At 46.9% G+C, this 19,829-nt stretch overlaps 1 protein-coding gene across 4 annotated transcripts in view; it reads right to left on the bottom strand.

Annotated features, from left to right (window-relative positions):
- The window catches only part of NEK6 (NIMA related kinase 6), a 222,848-nt gene extending 214,135 nt beyond the window's left edge, over positions 1-8,713 (bottom strand). The window contains exon 1 of one of the 4 annotated variants that reach the window (XM_077283551.1): positions 8,579-8,713. The gene's annotated coding sequence lies outside the window, so the exon portion shown is untranslated. Of the gene's footprint in view, positions 1-8,521 lie in introns of all 4 variants that reach the window. The other 3 variants (XM_077283555.1, XM_077283553.1, XM_077283552.1) reach the window with 3 other exon arrangements.
- Between the last annotated feature and the right edge of the window lie 11,116 nt (positions 8,714-19,829).

Here is a 19,829-nt window from a genome sequence, read left to right as displayed (position 1 = left end):
AATGCCATGATCCCTCCATACAAAAAAGAGCCATAAAGTGACCGTGTACATGAAGACCTTTTGCTAAATTTCTCATGTCGAGCTGGACACACGATGCAATAGCGACTGCGGAGCGTAATAAAGCATAGTTTGTTTTTTTTTGCCTCTCCATTGCAGAAACATTAGCAATCAAATATTGGCACCTGATGAGTTAACACCCACTTGAAAAGTTTTCAGATAGTTTTCACTGGGGGCGTGGACGTCTCTCTTTAGGAGTTGCTATCTAATGTCATCCACTTGGACTTAGCAATCATAGTATTTGGCCCCTAATGAGTTAACAAAAGTTAAGTTCAAGTGGGTGTTATCAGATAGTAACTTATGCAGGGAGATGTCCACGCCCCCAAGTGAAAACTATCTGATAACTTTTGTTAAGTTCAAGTGGATGTTAACTCATTAGGTGCCAAATACTTTGATTGCTAATATCTCCACAATGGAGAAGCGAACCCTCCCCCCAATACAGTTTTATTCCGCTCTCCAGCAGCGATTACATAGTGTGTCCAGGTCAACATCAATAATTTGGGGAAAGGTCCTCTTTAAGGGGTTTGAAGTGATCATTTATGTTGTATCTTATCACTCTTGCTTCACTGACTCATCAATGGTGCTTCCAAAGAAGTTTGATGTCAGAAATTGGCAACAGTCATCAAATGGTTCCGAAGCCACAGTCCTGTTTTCTGCAAGTAGACGCTGTAGCCACCCAGGCAACCACTCATCTTATCATCTGACTTATCACAAAATCATACCATAAGCCAAAGTGAAGAAAAAGTGTAACACTTCTCGCAAAGGTGAAAAAAAAAGTTATTTTTTCACACATCAGCTCTCAAACCTGTAACCTTCTTTAATTACACATCACACAAACATTTGCTCTGCCTTACAATATTTCTATTAAAAAATACTCTTACATTTGGTTTAAAAAAAAAGTGGAGAAATTGTTTATCTTGAAGTGACCACCCGTTGCCCCCCAAACTAGATGACACTAAACAGTACTGTGAAAAAGTTTTAGGCGGGTGTGGAATAAATGATTAAAAGAATAGTTTTTTTTATCAATTAACAAAATGCAAAGTGAAGGAACAAACGAGAAATCTAAACCATATTAATATTTGGTGCCTGCTCTTTTGCCTTCAAAAACAGCAGCATTCATCTCCGTACTTGTACTTGCATGTATTTTTTTTTTTTTTTAAAAGAATCTCAGCAGGAGGTTGCTCCAAACATCATGGAGATCTGACCACAGATCTTCTGTAGATGACGCTCATGCAAATCTGTCTGTCTCCTCCTGTGATCTCAGACAGACTGGATGATGTGAGATCAGGGCTCTGCGGGGGACGGATCATCACTTCCAGGACTTGTTCTTCTTTACGCTGAAGATGGTTCTTAATTACATTCTAGGGCCCAAAAAAGTAATGGGGCCACTTTCACCTCCAAAGCAGCAAATGGCAAAGGGGCAATATTTTGCTCTTGCACAGAGTTCCTCTTCTATTGGTGTCCAGCCCTGATGTTCTTGGCTGCATGTTTGGAGTCGTTGTCCTGCTGCAGAATAAATTTGGAGCCAGTCAGACACTGCCTGATGGAGAAGTATCTGCCGGTATTTAAAGACGCCATTAATCCTCACAATATACCAAACTACTTCCTAAAATGCAGTCTCAAACATGCAAGGACCCTCCACCATGCTTCACTGTTCCTGTAGACTCATTATTGTACCGCTCTCCAGCCCTTCGGCGAACAAACTGCTTTCTGCTACAGCCAAAGATTTCACATTTCTACATCAGTCCAGAGCCATTTTTCTGCACTCCAGGTCACGTTTTCATGCATTGTCGCGTTGCTTGGCCTTGTTTCCATGTGGAAGGTGTGACATGTTAGCCGCAATCCTTTCATGAAGACCATTTTTAGCCAGACTTCACCAAACAGTAGATGGGGCTAGTTGGGTCCCAATGGTTGCTGCTGCTATCACAGCTGGACAGGCTCCAAATTTATTCTGCAGAAGGACAACGACCCCAAAATTACAACCAATGTCATTAATAGATATCTTCAGCATAAAGAAAAACAAGGAGTCCTGGAAGTGATGATCCGGCCATGAAAACCACAGATAGAACATGTAGGTGGAAACCGGATGTCAGAATGAGGCCTTCTCCATACACCAGTACTGTAGCAGTACTTTTTAATATAGTGCAGTCTCATTTAAAGGGGTATTCATGTCTACAGTAATTATCATCTATCCGCCGGATTGGTTCCTCCCTGGTTGACCATGCTGATCGTGCATATGCCCAATCGTTCTTTTTAAATTCAACAGCAGTGACACAGAGCAGCGCATGGCTATCATCATCACCCCCATAGACAATAAATGTAGTGGCACGGAGCAGCTTCATTGAACTCCTCCAGGCTGTGGTAGGAACCACACTAACCTAATTTATAAAGAGAACCTGTCACTATGCCAAAGTGCCCAGTTTTAGCTCTTATTACTTTCCTACTGTTCCCCTGATGATTCTGTTTTTTTATTTTTTAAATCCACCATCCGGTTCCAGAGATGGGGGTTATTTATTTAGTGCTACTTTGTATGGTCTTTCCAAGGGGGCGTGGCACACAGGGTAATCATGCAGAGCAACCTAAAGACACGCCCCAGAGGATCCTGTGAGCCACGCCTCCTTTGTGAAGACTATATGCATTATCAGTAATTAAAAAAGACCCATATCTCAGGAACTGTATGGCGAATTATAAAAAAACAAAACAGTGGAATACTCAGGGGAGCAGCGAAAATAAAATAAGATTAAAAACTGGGCACTTCTGACCTAGATGCAGGTCCTCCTTAAAGGGATAAAAATAGCTTGGTTCACTTCTGTATGGGATGTGAGTGGAGCGGTTGATGTCACATCTACAGATAAGTGGTAGGTCTCGTGTAAAAGCTGCGGGGATCAAGCACATTTGCTATTCATTGGACTAGAACAGTTGCTGGTTGCACATATTTCCGGAGCCGTCACCGACCCCACTCACTTCCCAGACTTGATTTACCCCTTTAACATCTATCCTGTGGATTGACAATAGCCACTGCGGACTGGAATACCCCGAAATAGCCACATAGGCACAAAGAGCCCACCAGACCATGAAAGGTGCCAGGGGTCTGATCCACGCTGATCAAACTTAACGACCTGTCAATGTCAGAACCTAGAAAGTCCAAGCTGTAAGAAATGTGCACAAAGAGCTTTAGTTTTCTTCCGGCGATCTGAAATATTGATCGACGCTAGAAGATTCCCAAATTCGGCCTAAAACCTGACCATTGCCGGTCGTATCATAGTGCGAGATGCCTTACCGTAGGAGCCGGTGAGACACCGCGCTGCAGATGGTTTCGATGGATGTCAGTAATGGTCCAAATAAGACCAATATGCAAAATGCCGACTGATCCCGACAAGCGAATATTTCCCAGAAATATAGAGTGCATGCGTGCATGTATGTGGATGGTTTTTTTTTTAGTCATGGGATGTGTCGACACAGCTGATGAAACAGATAAACCCCTCCGAACTGTGAAAGTGAAGCGTTAGAACCGAAATACAGAGGGAGAGGGGGCAGAGACTGATGCCGAGATATCTAATGGTAGAGGCTGAAGAATGCAAACTCCTCTACTACTCGTCTACTCGGTGCCTACATTGGCAGGAGCCCCCAACTATTCGAGGTGGGGTCATAATGAGGAACAGGCGTACTAAAATACTGTGCACAACTGTGCCAGGCATGTTGGAGATTGAGCAATTCACATAAAGGAGGTGTATAGAAACGAGCCACACAACGAGCACATGGAGAACGCTACTTCTCTGCCCCGACCATAAAAACAGAAATATCCGTAAATTCTGGAATCCTCGCCTTCTAAAGAACATAAAGAGGTTTCACAGATCTTCATCTATTTCTACATTCTATTCTTCATGGCTAGGATTCATCTAGAAACTCGGACGATTTTGAACCGTACGGTCATCCGTGTGTCCGGATTTTACAGCAATATTTTAAAACGTACATTTTTCTAGCTTTATAACTACAATGTATCCATAAATATCGGATGTGATACGGATGTTCCGTACAGGATCCGACTTTTTTGCATACCCATAAATTTGGTCTCATCTGATACCTGGAAGACAAGAGCCTTTTTTTTTCCATGTGGACACTTGGTCCTTGTAAAAAACTGTAATCTGAAGAGCCCTAGTGAGCTACATTGGTCTGTATATATTACTCAGACACGACACAACCGTATTATATGTTCCGCTGAACGTCTTGGGTTTTTGAAGCAGGAACTGATGCTACTCAAAAACTCCACAAAAAGTTAACGTTTCTGCTGAGCTCCAAAAACTCAGCAAAAAAAAAAACATCAAAAGAAACCCGTGATGAATCTAGTCCTCAGCGTGCACATAACCCTAAAGGAACTGAACTAAAATTAAAGTCCTTTAAAAATCAGAATATAATTAAAGAAGATTTGCCATAATAAACATCAGGTATCCAAAGGATTGCGAATTAGTACTGCAGAAAAAGAATATCAGGTCCTATCTCAAAGATCAATGGCCACCAGCCCAGAGTACTACAAACCTTCTTCCTCTCTCTGTGACATCCCTAGAGCCTCTTCTTTTTAGTAGGTCTTGTGCCATCAGTACGGGGGATCTCAGAGAGTACGAGGTCTGCAGTGCTCTGATCAGGTGGCCACCGATGTCTGATGTGGCCGCTGGACCAGTGTCCTGTGATTCTTTTTCACAACTCTATTGATAATACATTTTGAATCAATAAGGACTAGTGATGAGCGAACGTGCTGGGATAAGGTGTTATCTGACCGTGCTCGAGTGTTAGAGTGTCTTCGGTGTGCTTGAATAATATGCTCCAATCCATGTGGCTGCATGTCTCGCGGCTGTCCGACAGCCTTAACACATGCATGAATTGCCTATTTGTTAGGCTGTGTTGCAACTGTCGAACAGCCATGAGACATGCAGCCATGGGGATTTGACCATATCGTTCGAGCACACCGAAGACACTCTAACACTCGAGCACGGTCATACAACACTTTATCACTATTAAAGAGGTTAAATTACAGATACAGAAAAAAAGGGATTAGTGAACCACCAATCTTATAAATGAGGGCAGTGGAGCCCCTCGTCTCTTCATCTAGGTGACCATGATAAATGAACCAGATACGGGCTCGGCCGAGCTATCTGACATAAGTATAACGTGTGAATCCCTGAGACACGCGACGATTGAAGAACAAGGCTCAGCTTGTGGTCTACAAATTTCCTGTCACCTCAAACTTATTTTTTCTTTTTTGCTTTCAGTACTTCTTTTATACAAAGCTTAGATTCAGTCAGCAACGTCTCGTACTTTGTTACGCTGCGTGACCCTTTTACCGGAGCGGCTTCTGCAAGAAGTTTTTACTCCTGATGTTGACTCACCATGGGGAAATTGTTATCAGTTAATGGGCCGCACATATGAAGGATGACGGCTTACTGGAAAGACGGACGACCACAGAGGTGTAATACGGCTGCGAAAAATGAGCGCGGCTTCATGAAGGGTGATACAAATGGAAATTCAGCAATGCAGAGTAATGTGGTCAGATTACATTAGTTGGCAATGCTGGTGTTTATACATCACAGGTCAACTGAACACCTACAATGTGTACCATAATGTAGCAATTGTAAGAAGAAACATAAACATTGCAAAAAAAGTCAATAAATAAAGGACTGAACTACTGCAGCAAGTAAAAAGCTTCTAAAGCTATGTTCACACATTGTATTTTTGCTGCATTTTTTATGCAAACCAGATGAAAAAGCTATAAAAAAAAAAACATTCAAAGGAATGAACATCTGCACCTTTATATAAAAATGAGTTGACGTGCATTTGTTCAGGACGTCAGGTTTCTAAAAACACCCAGTGGATGAAAGAAGTAACCTGCCCATTCCTCAGGCGTTCTCTGCCTGGAAGACGCTCTGGACTTAATATGAAAGTCAATGAGAATGATCAAAATCAATGATGCCCGTTTTGGCAAAACAATCTAATGTGCATGGAGGTGCCCGGATCTGCCATCGAGGAAAAAAATTAGGCATATTGGTTTTCAACATGCCCAATCTTTTGTTCTCAATTGTAATGAATGGCAACAGCTAATTCTCGTCTCTTTATAAGTATGTTTAACATTTTCTGGCACATTGCTAGATGTCAAAGTATCAAGGTTGTTAGTGCAAATGTTCTCGCAGGCCACCTCGGCCATCTGTGGCTACTGAATCAGCATTGTTGGGGGTTTCAGGAAGAGAAGGATCTGGCATGATTGAGGGGGGAGAGAAGGACCCAGAATGTCGAAGGGGGAAAGAAGGATCCGGTGTGTCGGAGCGGAAGAGAAGGATCCGGCGTGTCGGAGGGGGAGAGAAGGAGAGAAGGATCTGGCCTGTCAGAGGGCAAGGGGGGGGGACAAGGATCTGGTGTGTCGGAGGGGGGGGGGGCGAGACAAGGATGCGGCGTGTCAGAGGGGGAGAGAAGGATCCGATGTGTCAGAGGGGGAGAGAAGGATCCGGCGTGTAAGAGGGGGGGAGAAGGATCCGGCCTGTCAGAGGGGGGGGACGTCAAGGATCTGGTGTGTCGGGGGGGGGGGGGGGGGGGGGAGAGAGACAAGGATCCAGCGTGCCAGAGGGGGAGAGAAGGATCCGATGTGTCAGAGGGGGAGAGAAGGATCGGATGTGTCAGAGGGGGAGAGAAGGATCGGATGTGTCAGAGGGGGAGAGAAGGATCCAATGTGTCAGAGGGGGAGAGAAGGATCCAATGTGTCAGAGGGGGAGAGAAGGATCGGATGTGTCAGAGGGGGAGAGAAGGATCAGATGTGTCAGAGGGGGAGAGAAGGATCCAATGTGTCAGAGGGGGAGAGAAGGATCCAATGTGTCAGAGGGGGAGAGAAGGATCCAATGTGTCAGAGGGGGAGAGAAGGATCCGGTGTGTCGGAGGGGGAGAGAAGGATCCGGTGTGCCGGAGGGGGGGGGGAACAAGGATACGATGTGTCAGAGGGGGAGAGAAGGATCCGGCGTGTCGGAGGGGGAGGGAAGGCTCCGGTGTGGCGGAGGGGGAGGGAAGGATCCGGTGTGTCGGAGGGGGACAGAAGAATCCGGCGTGTCAGAGGGGGAGAGAAGGATCCGGCGTGTCAGAGGGGGAGGGAAGGCTCCGGTGTGGCGGAGGGGGAGGGAAGGATCCGGTGTGTCGGAGGGGGACAGAAGAATCTGATGTGTCAGAGGGGGAGAGAAGGATCCGGTGTGGCGGAGGGGGAGAGAAGGATCCGGTGTGGCGGAGGGGGAGAGAAGGATCCGGCGTGTCAGAGGGGGAGACAAGGATCCGGTGTGTCGGAGGGAGAGAGAAGGATCTGGTGCGTCAGAGGGGGAGAGAAGGATCCGGCGTGTCAGAGGAGGAGGGAAGGATCCGATGTGGCGGAGGGGGAGAGAAGGATCTGGTGTGGCGGAGGGGGAGAGAAGGATCCGGCGTGTCAGAGGGGAAGACAAGGATCCGGTGTGTCGGAGGGAGATAGAAGGATCTGGTGCGTTAGAGGGGGAGAGAAGGATCCGCTGTGTCAGAGGGGGGGGGGGGGGAGACAAGGATTCGGCATGTCAGAGGGGGAGAGAAGGATCCGGCGTGTCAGAGGGGGAGGGAAGGATCCGGTGTGGCAGAGGGGGAGAGAAGGATCTGGTGTGGCAGAGGGGGAGAGAAGGATCCGGTGTAGCGGAGGGGGAGAGAAGGATCCGGTGTAGCGGAGAGGGAGAGAAGGATCCGTTGTGGTAGAGGGGGAGAGAAGCATCCGTTGTGGTGGAGGGGGTAAGAAGGATCCGGCATGTCAGGGGGGGAGAGAAGGATCCGGCGTGTCTGACAGCGGCTCACTTATAGACAGCCATGTAATTGGGGTCTTACATTTTATAAACTAGTGAGGTCTCATCACCCCGATCCGCACAATTCAAAACTTCTCGCTTGTCAATAATGATCGTTACACTTGTATTATATAAAGAAATCGTCACACGAAGGATCAAGAGGGGGCGACACTGGACAGAATCTGCTGGGATTTGTAGTCTTGTTAGCGCTATATCGGGCCCTTCTGTGGTAAAATAAGAGACATTTTTCTTTTTGCTGGGCAGTAACTGTTCTTGGTAAATGCTGCAGATCTGCACCAGGTCAATGAGATCAAAAGAGGCGACCTGGGGCCACACAGCGACACCGACAAGATCACTCCGGGCTGCCGCAGGACATGGGGTCTGTGACCCGCAAATACCGCAAGCAAAACAAGCGGCCGACAGCCCCTCATCTCTGCGGACAGTGGGATTAGGGAACTGCCACACAAGCAATTGCCCCGTACATAGTCCGCGCTCAGCAGGAAGGTGTCAGATGCACACACATCTGTGCGACACATTCCCCGTGCGCAGCGTCCATGCGCCCTGTGTACAGCTGTGCGCCCGCACTCCCCACGTCCACAGCCCGCGCACACTGCTGGACAGCGCGTTAGTTTGCTCACAGGGTAAAGTTAGTAGATTAGTTACAGTCACTTTCCGCTGCGGTTGTCGGTCCCTACTTTGTCCGCGGTCTCCGAGCTCCGGTGTCTGTGCTCCAGCAGCTCTTCTCCACCACAGCCAGGACGCGCGCTCCCGACAGACTTCCTGTGCGCGGCCCCGAGAGGAGGCTTCAGGGAGGAACAGTACGCGAGCGCAGTCAGAGCGCAGCTGGGCGCAGGGTACAGGAGTGCAGGTACAGGTAGAGGGGCGCCGGGTACAGGAGTGCAGGTAGAGGGGCGCCGGGTACAGTAGTGCAGGTACAGGTAGAGGGGCGCAGGGTACAGGAGTGCAGGTAGAGGGGCGCCGGGTACAGGAGTGCAGGTACAGGTAGAGGGGCGCCGGGTACAGGAGTGCAGGTAGAGGTAGAGGGGCGCCGGGTACAGGAGTGCAGGTACAGGTAGAGGGGCGCCGGGTACAGGAGTGCAGGTACAGGTAGAGGGGCGCCGGGTACAGGAGTGCAGGTAGAGGTAGAGGGGCGCCGGGTACAGGAGTGCAGGTACAGGTAGAGGGGCGCCGGGTACAGGAGTGCAGGTACAGGTAGAGGGGCGCAGGGTACAGGAGTGCAGGTAGAGGGGCGCCGGGTACAGGAGTGCAGGTACAGGTAGAGGGGCGCCGGGTACAGGAGTGCAGGTACAGGTAGAGGGGCGCAGGGTACAGGAGTGCAGGTAGAGGGGCGCCGGGTACAGGAGTGCAGGTAGAGGTAGAGGGGTGCAGGGTACAGGAGTGCAGGTAGAGGGGCGCCGGGTACAGGAGTGCAGGTACAGGTAGAGGGGCGCCGGGTACAGGAGTGCAGGTACAGGTAGAGGGGCGCCGGGTACAGGAGTGCAGGTACCGGTAGAGGGGCGCCGGGTACAGGAGTGCAGGTACAGGTAGAGGGGCGCCGGGTACAGGAGTGCAGGTACAGGTAGAGGGGCGCCGGGTACAGGGGTGCAGGTACAGGTAGAGGGGCGCCGGGTACAGGGGTGCAGGTACAGGTAGAGGGGCGCCGGGTACAGGAGTGCAAGTAGAGGGGCGCCGGGTACAGGAGTGCAGGTACAGGTAGAGGGGCGCCGGGTACAGGGGTGCAGGTACAGGTAGAGGGGCGCCGGGTACAGGAGTGCAGGTAGAGGTAGAGGGGCGCCGGGTACAGGAGTGCAGGTAGAGGGGCGCCGGGTACAGGAGTGCAGGTACAGGTAGAGGGGCGCCGGGTACAGGGGTGCAGGTAGAGGGGCGCCGGGTACAGGAGTGCAGGTACAGGTAGAGGGGCGCCGGGTACAGGAGTGCAGGTACAGGTAGAGGGGCGCCGGGTACAGGGGTGCAGGTACAGGTAGAGGGGCGCCGGGTACAGGAGTGCAGGTAGAGGGGCGCCGGGTACAGGAGTGCAGGTACAGGTAGAGGGGCGCCGGGTACAGGGGTGCAGGTAGAGGGGCGCCGGGTACAGGAGTGCAGGTACAGGTAGAGGGGCGCCGGTACAGGAGTGCAGGTACAGGTAGAGGGGCGCCGGGTACAGGGGTGCAGGTACAGGTAGAGGGGCGCCGGGTACAGGGGTGCAGGTACAGGTAGAGGGGCGCCGGGTACAGGAGTGCAGGTACAGGTAGAGGGGCGCCGGGTACAGGAGTGCAAGTAGAGGGGTACCAGACACATGTACAGGAGTGCTAAAAGGGCGCAGACAGAGGGGCGCCGGGTACAGGAGTGCAAGTAGAAGAGTGCTGGGCATAAGTACAGGAGTACTAAACGAGTGCAGGTAGAGGGGCACCGGGTTCATGTGCGGAGGTAGAGGGGTGCTGGGTACACGTACAGTAGTGCAGGTAGAGGGGAGTCTGGTACAAGAGTACAGGAGCGTGGGTAAACGAGCTCCGAGTGCAGGAGTACAGGTGCTCAGGTAGAGGGACACTGGGCACAGGTACAGGAGCGCAGTTAGAGGGGCGCCCGTTACCAGTACAGGGAAAGGGCACTGGTAGAGGGGCGCCAGGTACAGAAGTGCAGGTAGAGGGGTATCGGGTACAGGAGTGCAGATAAAAGGGCGCTAGGTATAGGAGTGCAGGTAGAGGGGCACAGGTACAAGAGTGCAGGTTGAGGGGCACCAGGAACAGGTACAGGATTTCAGTAACAGGTACAGGAGGGCAGGTAGATGGGTGCCCAGTACAGGAGTATGGGTACAGGAATAGGGCACAGGTACAGGAGTACAGGTAGAGGGGTGTCGGGACAAGGACAGGAGTGCAGGTAAAGGGCATAGTGACAGGAGAGCAGGTAGAGGGTGTTGGCACAAGTACAGGAGTGCAGGTAAAGGGCACAGGTACAGGAGTTGCGGTAGAAGACCGCTGGGTACAGGAGTGTAGGTAGAGGGGTGCAGGTAAAGGGGCGCCAGGTACAGGAGTGCAGGCAGGTACAGGGGCATCTGGCACAGTTACAGGAGTGCAGGTACATTGTCGCCGGACATAGGTATTGGGACACCAGGCACAGGTACAAGGGGCAAGGCGTAGGTATAGGTATGTTCACACATTGCGTTTTTGCAGAATTTTTAATGCAAATTTTCAGCTGTGTTTCGCAATGCCGTCACAGTTTGAAATTTCAGAAATCTTCTGCACACAGCTTGTTTTTTTTCCTGACTGTTTTGTGAAAGAGCTGCGTTTTTGCAAAATGTAGCATGTCACTTCTTTCCGTGTTTTTTCAGAGTTTTTACCAATTGAAAGCAACGGGTGGTGCGAAAAATGCTGCAAAAAAAAACAAAACGCAGGTATCAGGTTTTGTTGTGTTTTTGGTGCCAAAAGCTGATGAAGTTGAATAGGACTTTTTTTTCTTTTTTTTATGCACTAAACTTTATCAGCACGCACAAGAGACAAATGTACCCTGACGAAAACGCAGTAAGAAAAAATCAATAACTAGGAAAAAGGCGCAGCAGAAACTAAGCAAAACCTGCTTTTTGTAAGCAGCTTAAACTATGCATAAGAAAAAGCTGCAAAAACGCAACGTGTGAACATAGCCTTAGTGCAGATCTGTTTATTCTGCAGACTTTTCAATGCAAAAGGTGAAATCTGCAGCAAGTCCACAGCGTTTCTAAAGATAAAAAAATGCACAATTCAGTTCTTGCTTTTGTCCTGCAGTGAATCTGCAGCCTATCACTCCCTGTGTGCACGCTTAGGGGTTAGTTCCTCTTTCCCCCAAAACTTATATTAGTAGTTCCGCGCTGTCTGCAAGATAATGATAGGTGTAAATGTTAGGCGACCAAATCTAAAGCCATTACTCAGGTCACTAGAAGGCAATGTGAGCGCTAGTTATGAAATGGCTCGATAACCACAGGAAGTGGGCCGTGAGTCATGTGCAGTGTTTGCCAATCTTTCACCGAGTTCTCTCTTGGACAGAAAGTTTATCTGATCTAATTCTATATACCTTCAATGTTACAGCAGTGTAATAAGGGAGCAATTCTAGATGGGTGGCATCACTATAGGTAAAGGAGAGCGCCCATAATACACCAAAATTGTCTTAGGCCGGCGTCACACTGGCGTGTTTTACGGATGTATGAGAGGCGCAGAAAATACGAATTGCATACGGTACAATGATTCTCTATGTCCCAGCTCCTATCTGCCGTATTTTACGGATCCATATTATACGGTCTTGTACGGCCGTAGAAAATCGCAGCATGCTGCGTTTGTCAGCGTATTGTGCAAAAAATCCACCAATGAAAGTCTATGGGGGCGATAAAATTACGGATTACACACGGACCATGCGTGTGACTTAAATACGCAGCGGTGTTCTCTAGAAAAGCCGGCAATTCAGTGCGGTGTACAGTAAAATCACACTGACAGGTTAGAATAGAATAGGTAGAATAAATGTGTACACATAGTATAGTATAGGGGTATATATATGTGAGACGCATATATATATTGTAGGGATTGGCTCAGGTGAGCAATGGTAGGGCCGCAGTAATGAGGCAACACACAGGCTTCCAGTCCAAACTTCAGTAGTTTATTGTCACTTTAAACAGTCCGAGACAGAAAGTAAGTGAAAAAACCAAACATACTCCAGCTTGGAGAACCACTGGTCTCAGACTCGCCCTTACACGGGACGGGCTTAACTAAGGGGCTGCCAAGTCAGCGGCTTCCGCCAGGTGCCATTCCCAGGGTTGCTAACAGTCATATCACCAACCTTTGTGACATGTGTGGGAGAGAAAAACAGTTCAGGCTCCTTCCAGCCTAGTTCCATCCCCAGAATAACATGTGCCAAACAAAAGAAACTCCATTACATAGTCTATAGCCACACCCACAGGTGAGGTATCCATCACATGGGCTGATCACATGATCGTGACATCACTGCAGGTCCTCAACCTTAGGAAAATAACAGGCCAAAACTTATCCTGCTGGGAGAAATATATCTTCCGTCCAGCACTACACCTTTTACTGCACCACAATATATATTTATATTTCATATAGCGCTAGATAGCAGAAAAGCCGGTAATTCAATTGCCGGCTTTTGCTCTCTCCTTCACAAACCCGACAGGATATGAGACATGGTTTACATACAGTAAACCATCTCATATCCCTTCTTTTATTACATATTCCTCTTTACTAATGTAACAAGTGTCTCTGTGTAAAATTTGGGGTCTCTAGCTATTAAATTAAAGGGTTAAATCCCGGAAAAAATTGGCGTGGGCTCCCGCGCAATTTTCTCCGCCAGAGTGGGAAAGCCAGTGACTGAGGGCAGATATTAATAGCCTAGGGAGGGACCATGGTTAATAATGGAGAGGCGTCAATTATGACACCTATCCATTATTAATCCAATAGTACGAAATGGTTAATAAAACACACATTATTAAAAAGTATTTTAATGAAATAGACACATGGTGTTTTAATATTTTATTATACTCTTAATCCACCTGACGACCCTTGTCACCTAAAATAAAGTTAAAAAAACAAACAACAATATTCCATACCTTCCGTCGTTCAGTCTTGTCCCACGCTGTAAATCCATCTGAAGGGGTTAAATCATTTTACACCCAGGAGCTCTGCTAATGCAGCTGTGCTCCTGACTGTAAAACTTGGTGAATGAATGGAATGCAGGGGAATGTACTGTAGTTACCTCGAGTCACGGTGATGCTCCCTCTGCTGGATGAACTCATATGAACTCGAGCCTGGGAACTTTTCAGAATATTTTCGTCCAGGGACGAAGCTTTCCATAGCGAAACGCGCGTCGGGTGTGGTGGGTCCCTGGCTTTTATTAGGTAAGCATATGCTATATATTTCACATATGGGCTTTACTGGTGTTATATGCTAATACGGCAGGCAGTAACATTCTGGCATACCTTATTTATGCTTCTATACTATTGATTGTGGTTTTGCCACATATACTACGTTGATGCACTTTATATTTATGTTCTGCCTGATGGCTGCTGCCTGCTATTTGAACTGATAAACTATTGTGTAGTCCCGCTATGTATTTGATATGTATTTAGCCATATTTTGTAGCCATACCCACCGGTCTTGTTCCTGTACTTGATTTTTGTTTTTTATCTACTTTTTGTGTTTTTATTGTGGTATATTTTGATAATAATAAAGTTTATACTATTTAAACCAGCATTGTGGGCAATAGTTTTGGTGTATATTTGTAGGTTTTGCCTTACGTTGGTATACAGGTCCTTCTCAAAAAATTAGCATATAGTGTTAAATTTCATTATTTACCATAATGTAATGATTACAATTAAACTTTCATATATTATAGATTCATTATCCACCAACTGAAATTTGTCAGGTCTTTTATTGTTTTAATACTGATGATTTTGGCCTACAACTCCTGATAACCCAAAAAAACTGTCTCAATAAATTAGCATATCAAGAAAAGGTTCTCTAAACGACCTATTACCCTAATCTTCTGAATCAACTAATTAACTCTAAACACATGCAAAAGATACCTGAGGCTTTTAAAAACTCCCTGCCTGGTTCATTACTCAAAACCCCCATCATGGGTAAGACTAGCGACCTGACAGATGTCAAGAAGGCCATCATTGACACCCTCAAGCAAGAGGGTAAGACCCAGAAAGAAATTTCTCAACAAATAGGCTGTTCCCAGAGTGCTGTATCAAGGCACCTCAATGGTAAGTCTGTTGGAAGGAAACAATGTGGCAGAAAACGCTGTACAACGAGAAGAGGTGACCGGACCCTGAGGAAGATTGTGGAGAAGGACCGATTCCAGACCTTGGGGAACCTGAGGAAGCAGTGGACTGAGTCTGGTGTGGAAACATCCAGAGCCACCGTGCACAGGCGTGTGCAGGAAATGGGCTACAGGTGCCGCATTCCCCAGGTAAAGCCACTTTTGAACCATAAACAGCGGCAGAAGCGCCTGACCTGGGCTACAGAGAAGCAGCACTGGACTGTTGCTAAGTGGTCCCAAGTACTTTTTTCTGATGAAAGCAAATTTTGCATGTCATTCGGAAATCAAGGTGCCAGAGTCTGGAGGAAGACTGGGGAGAAGGAAATGCCAAAATGCCTGAAGTCCAGTGTAAAGTACCCAGTCAGTGATGGTGTGGGGTGCCATGTCAGCTGCTGGTGTTGGTCCACTGTGTTTCATCAAGGGCAGGGTCAATGCAGCTAGCTATCAGGAGATTTTGGAGCACTTCATGCTTCCTGGCACCTGCTCACAGTGCCAAAACCACTGGTAAATGGTTTACTGACCATGGTATTACTGTGCTCAATTGGCCTGCCAACTCTCCTGACCTGAACCCCATAGAGAATCTGTGGGATATTGTGAAGAGAAAGTTGAGAGACGCAAGACCCAACACTCTGGATGAGCTTAAGGCCGCTATTGAAGCATCCTGGGCCTCCATAACATCTCAGCAGTGTCACAGGCTGATTGCCTCCATGCCACGCCGCATTGAAGCAGTCATTTCTGCCAAAGGATTCCCGACCAAGTATTGAGTGCATAACTGAACATTATTATTTGATGGGTTTTTTGTTTGTTATTAAAAAACACTTTTATTTGATTGGACGGTTGAAATATGCTAATTTATTGAGACAGGTTTTTTGGGTTATCAGGAGTTGTAGGCCAAAATCATCAGTATTAAAACAATAAAAGACCTGACAAATTTCAGTTGGTGGATAATGAATCTATAATATATGAAAGTTTAATTGTAATCATTACATTATGGTAAATAATGAAATTTAACACTATATGCTAATTTTTTGAGAAGGACCTGTATATCATTAGGCTCACTTATTGGTGTTGATATCACATTACAACAAGCCACATACTACATTAATGCATAGCACAATTCACATTACACCACATAACATTAAACTTGTTTCTTCAAGGGGAAACGTGGGCACCTTGTCCATCTCCTTGCACCAGCAGTGCAGATGGTTTTCCATTGTTCAATGATCTTGCGTGCCTGTTTTGCAAAGGTAGCAGGCAATACCCTGCAGGAACTGATATAAGGAGTAAACAGCACCCATTCAAAAATATCAAGAGTAAACTTAGAACTCATATGACAATAGTCTATGGTTCTTCACCTACTGAAAATAGATGTCTGGATAATAAAGATTAAATTCTGTGTTGTCACATTAGAGGGGATGCACAGAATGATACAAGGCAACTAGAGAACACTCCAAAAATCTGTAAAACTCTGAACATAGAATGATACCCTTCACACCATCACAACAACATGAGAAAAAATTCATAACTAGGTGTAGCGAGTAATGAGCAACCGAGAGAATCAACAGTCATGATATGCACGCTGCTAATTGGGTGTTCCTGTACAGAAGTATCCAGTAACGCAGGCTCTAGCGACTTCAGCACCACCTGGATAACACCTAAATAGAAAACTAGAGATGACCTGGCTCCCTAATAGGCGGTCGAGTGTATCCTGTACCTCGAAAGGAGCCGATGGAGAGCACAGTGTAACTTGTATACAAAAGGGAGTGCGAAAGAAAGATCCCAAAGTGAGTAAAGAAAACCACGAAATACAAATTTAAAGTACGTACTCCTAGATTATATGCTGCCTACTTCCTAAAAAGAAACAAAAGGTAGGTGCAGAGAAAAGAACAGGAGCAGCGAGGAGAAATACTCTAGCTAGAATTTCAGTGACTGGCCATTAAGCTATGACAGAATGGCTGAACTTACAAAAGAAACTATCAACAGCAGAAAATGCCAGCAGGACAGAATATAAAGCGGCACCGGAAAGGTGATATGGCAGACAAATGAATAAATAACACGTTATGCTAAACTGCAACCAGAATAGCAAAGGTGTTTGTGCAGTAGCTCGGCGGACAGAGAATCCGACCACAAAGCACAGGCTCAAGGTTTTGAACCCAGAAGCTTGACAGTAATTGACTTATTTAATGGAAGGGCGGTGTTCACTTTAATAGCAGTGCAGAGTTCAGTTAGTGCGGTCATTCATTCTGTGAAGGTACAGGTGTCCATTATGGCCCTTATTCAAAGAAGGAGGCCACCAAATGTACCTGCTGGTTTTAGCCCTTGCTCAGTGAGTAAAAAGGGCCATTCCAGACATCATAACAAAGGAGAAAGAACTTTCACATGTCCCGGGCCGGGTGATTGAAATACAGGCTTTTTAACCCACTCATGGATATTGTAATAATTATAGGGGATAACTCAGGAGATTCTTTGCGTGGAACAAGACAACTACAGGACACAGTTTTATAAGTGGTAAAGTCTATATTATCACACGGTGATTCAAACAGGTGCAGAGAGAAACCCAAGTCCACAACACTTGGTGCAAATATCAAATGCAGCTCAGCAGTCTATAGGAAGCTTCAGAGGAAAATGCAATTACGCAGAAAGTCTATGAAGCACAATTATTCTTGAGGATACTTGACACGAATAAGTCCTTGCTTAGTCCAAAACAGATAGATATGCTTATAAGGCAGTTCAAATAATATCTTAGCTCAACCAGGGAGGTCTGGGTAATAGTCTCAGGTTCTTGCAGAGCAGCAACAGCTTACATGTCCGGCAAATGCAGATGGAAGTAAACACGAACAGCAGATGAAGGAGGATTACTGGAACTGGTGTATGCAGCAGGAACTCAGAGCAGAGTAGCAGAATAACCCCAAAGTTCACAAGAGCAGGTATATAGCCAGGGAGTCACCAGACGTCAGGAGATGGATGCAAGGCAGAATACTCCAGCACAGACTGGAGGCTGGGGTGGAGTTTTATAGCAGGAAGACACAGTGCACATGAGACCAAAGATGCCATCTTGGAAAAGGGCAGTAATGCACAAAAAGGTAATAAAAATGTTCAGAGTCCTGACATTACTCCCTCCTTAGAAGCGGCCTCAGGACGATCCTGGACCTGGTTTCTCAGGGAATCTCTGATGAAAATGAGAAATCTTCTGTTGATGTTTTCCACAGGTTCCCAAGAGTCTTCCTCAGGGGGATATCCCTGCCATCTTATCAGATATTGGAGCCGATTCCTGCGAATCCTGGAATCAACAATTTCCTCCACCACAAATTGTTCTTGCCCATCAATCACCACAGGCTGCGGAGGTGGCACAACACGTCCCTGGAAGGTATTAGGAGATACAGGCTTTAGTAAAGATACATGAAAAACTGGGTGTACCTTCATAGTCCTAGGCAGCTTCAGCCAGCAGGCCACAGAGCTCACAATACCGTTGATCTTGACAGGGCCAATGAATTTCTGTCCAAGTTTTTGTGAAGGAACGTTTAACTTCAGATTCTTAGTTGATAACCACATGGAATCTCCTACCTTGAACATGGGTGCAGGTTTACGGAATCTACCAGCCGATCTCTTATAACGTTCTTGAGCTGTGGTCAGGGATTCCTTCAGAACCTCCAGATTTTGCCTCATTGCAGTCAGCCTTTCCTCCACTGCCGGAACCAGAGAATTAATTGGAGACCTAGGTAAGATACACAGATGATAACCCAGATTGGCAAAGAAAGTTGTAAATTTAGTGGAGGCGCTCTGAGAATTGTTATATGAAAATTTGGCTAACGGCAGCAACTCCAACCAATCATCCTGGAGATGGCTGACATAGCATCTTAGATATTGTTCCAGCGTCTGGTTGGTACGCTCAGTCTGACCATTTGTCTGGGGATGGTAAGCGGAAGAGAGACAGACATTAATATTGAGTGCAGAGCAAAACCCCTTCCAGAATCTTGAAGTGAACTGCACTCCACGGTCAGAGATGATCTCATCCGGAACCCCATGCAACCGAAAGACATTCTGTATAACCAAGTTCACTGTATCTTTAGCTTAGGGGGAGCCGGTGCACGGAACAAAATGAGCAGCTTTAGTCAGGCGATCAACTACCACCATGATTGTATTCATGCCCCCCGATATAGGCAGCTCCACAATAAAGTCCATTGATATAGACCCCCAAGGGCGGGATGGAACAGGTAATGGTTGTAGAAGACCCGTAGGTGCCACATGAGGAGTCTTGTAACGTGCACATACATCGCAAGAGAGAACATAGTCCTTGGTATCCTTCAGGCAAGTTGGCCACCAGAAGAATCGGCTCAGGAACTCTTGTGTCTTCTGTACCCCCTGTGACCAACCAACTTGGAGTCATGTACAAACTTGAGGATCTGCAGACGGACGACCTCAGGGACGTAGATACGTCGATCTCTGAACCACATGCCAACCTTAAAGACAAGATTAATATCCACAGGTGGGTTGGCCAGAAATACATCACCGTCATAGGCCTCCCTGCACTCCTTCCACAAGTCCTGATCGTGGATAACCTTGATGAAATTGGCATCAGATAGAATGGTCTTGGACGGGGCTCCAGGTACAGAATCCGCAGCATGGATTCGGGATAAAGCATCAGCCTTCCCATTACGAGAACCTGGACGGTATGAGATAACAAAGTTAAATTGATTTAAAAATAAGTTCCAACGAGCCTGACGAGGAGAAAGACATCTAGCAGATCTAAGGAACTCAAAATTGCGATGGTCAGTTAGCACTGTGATCTGTTGTGCAGCTCCTTGCAGATGATGCCTCAATTCTTTGAAAGCCGCAATAATAGCCAGCAATTCCTTGTCTCCCACGTCGTAATTCTTCTCTGTTGAGGTTAGTCTACGGGAAAAGAAAGCACAAGGATGTAGCAGACCCTTCTCTCCAGTTCTTTGGGAGAGAATAGCCCCCAAAGCATTATCAGAAGCGTCCACCTCCACAATGAAAGAAAGTGTTGGATCTGGGTGTATCAACAGCGGTGCTGATGTGAAACAGATCTTAAGCCGATCAAAAGCTTCTTGAGCCTGTGATGACCACTTAAAGGGCTTTTCCTTCTTTGTCAAGGAAGTAATGGGACGGACAATATCAGAAAAATTT

The sequence above is a fragment of the Ranitomeya variabilis genome, chromosome 2, assembly GCF_051348905.1.
Source record: "Ranitomeya variabilis isolate aRanVar5 chromosome 2, aRanVar5.hap1, whole genome shotgun sequence".
Lineage (NCBI taxonomy): Eukaryota > Metazoa > Chordata > Amphibia > Anura > Dendrobatidae > Ranitomeya > Ranitomeya variabilis.
The sequence above is the reverse complement of the archived record's forward strand: the minus strand, read 5'-3'. Positions and strand labels throughout refer to the sequence as shown.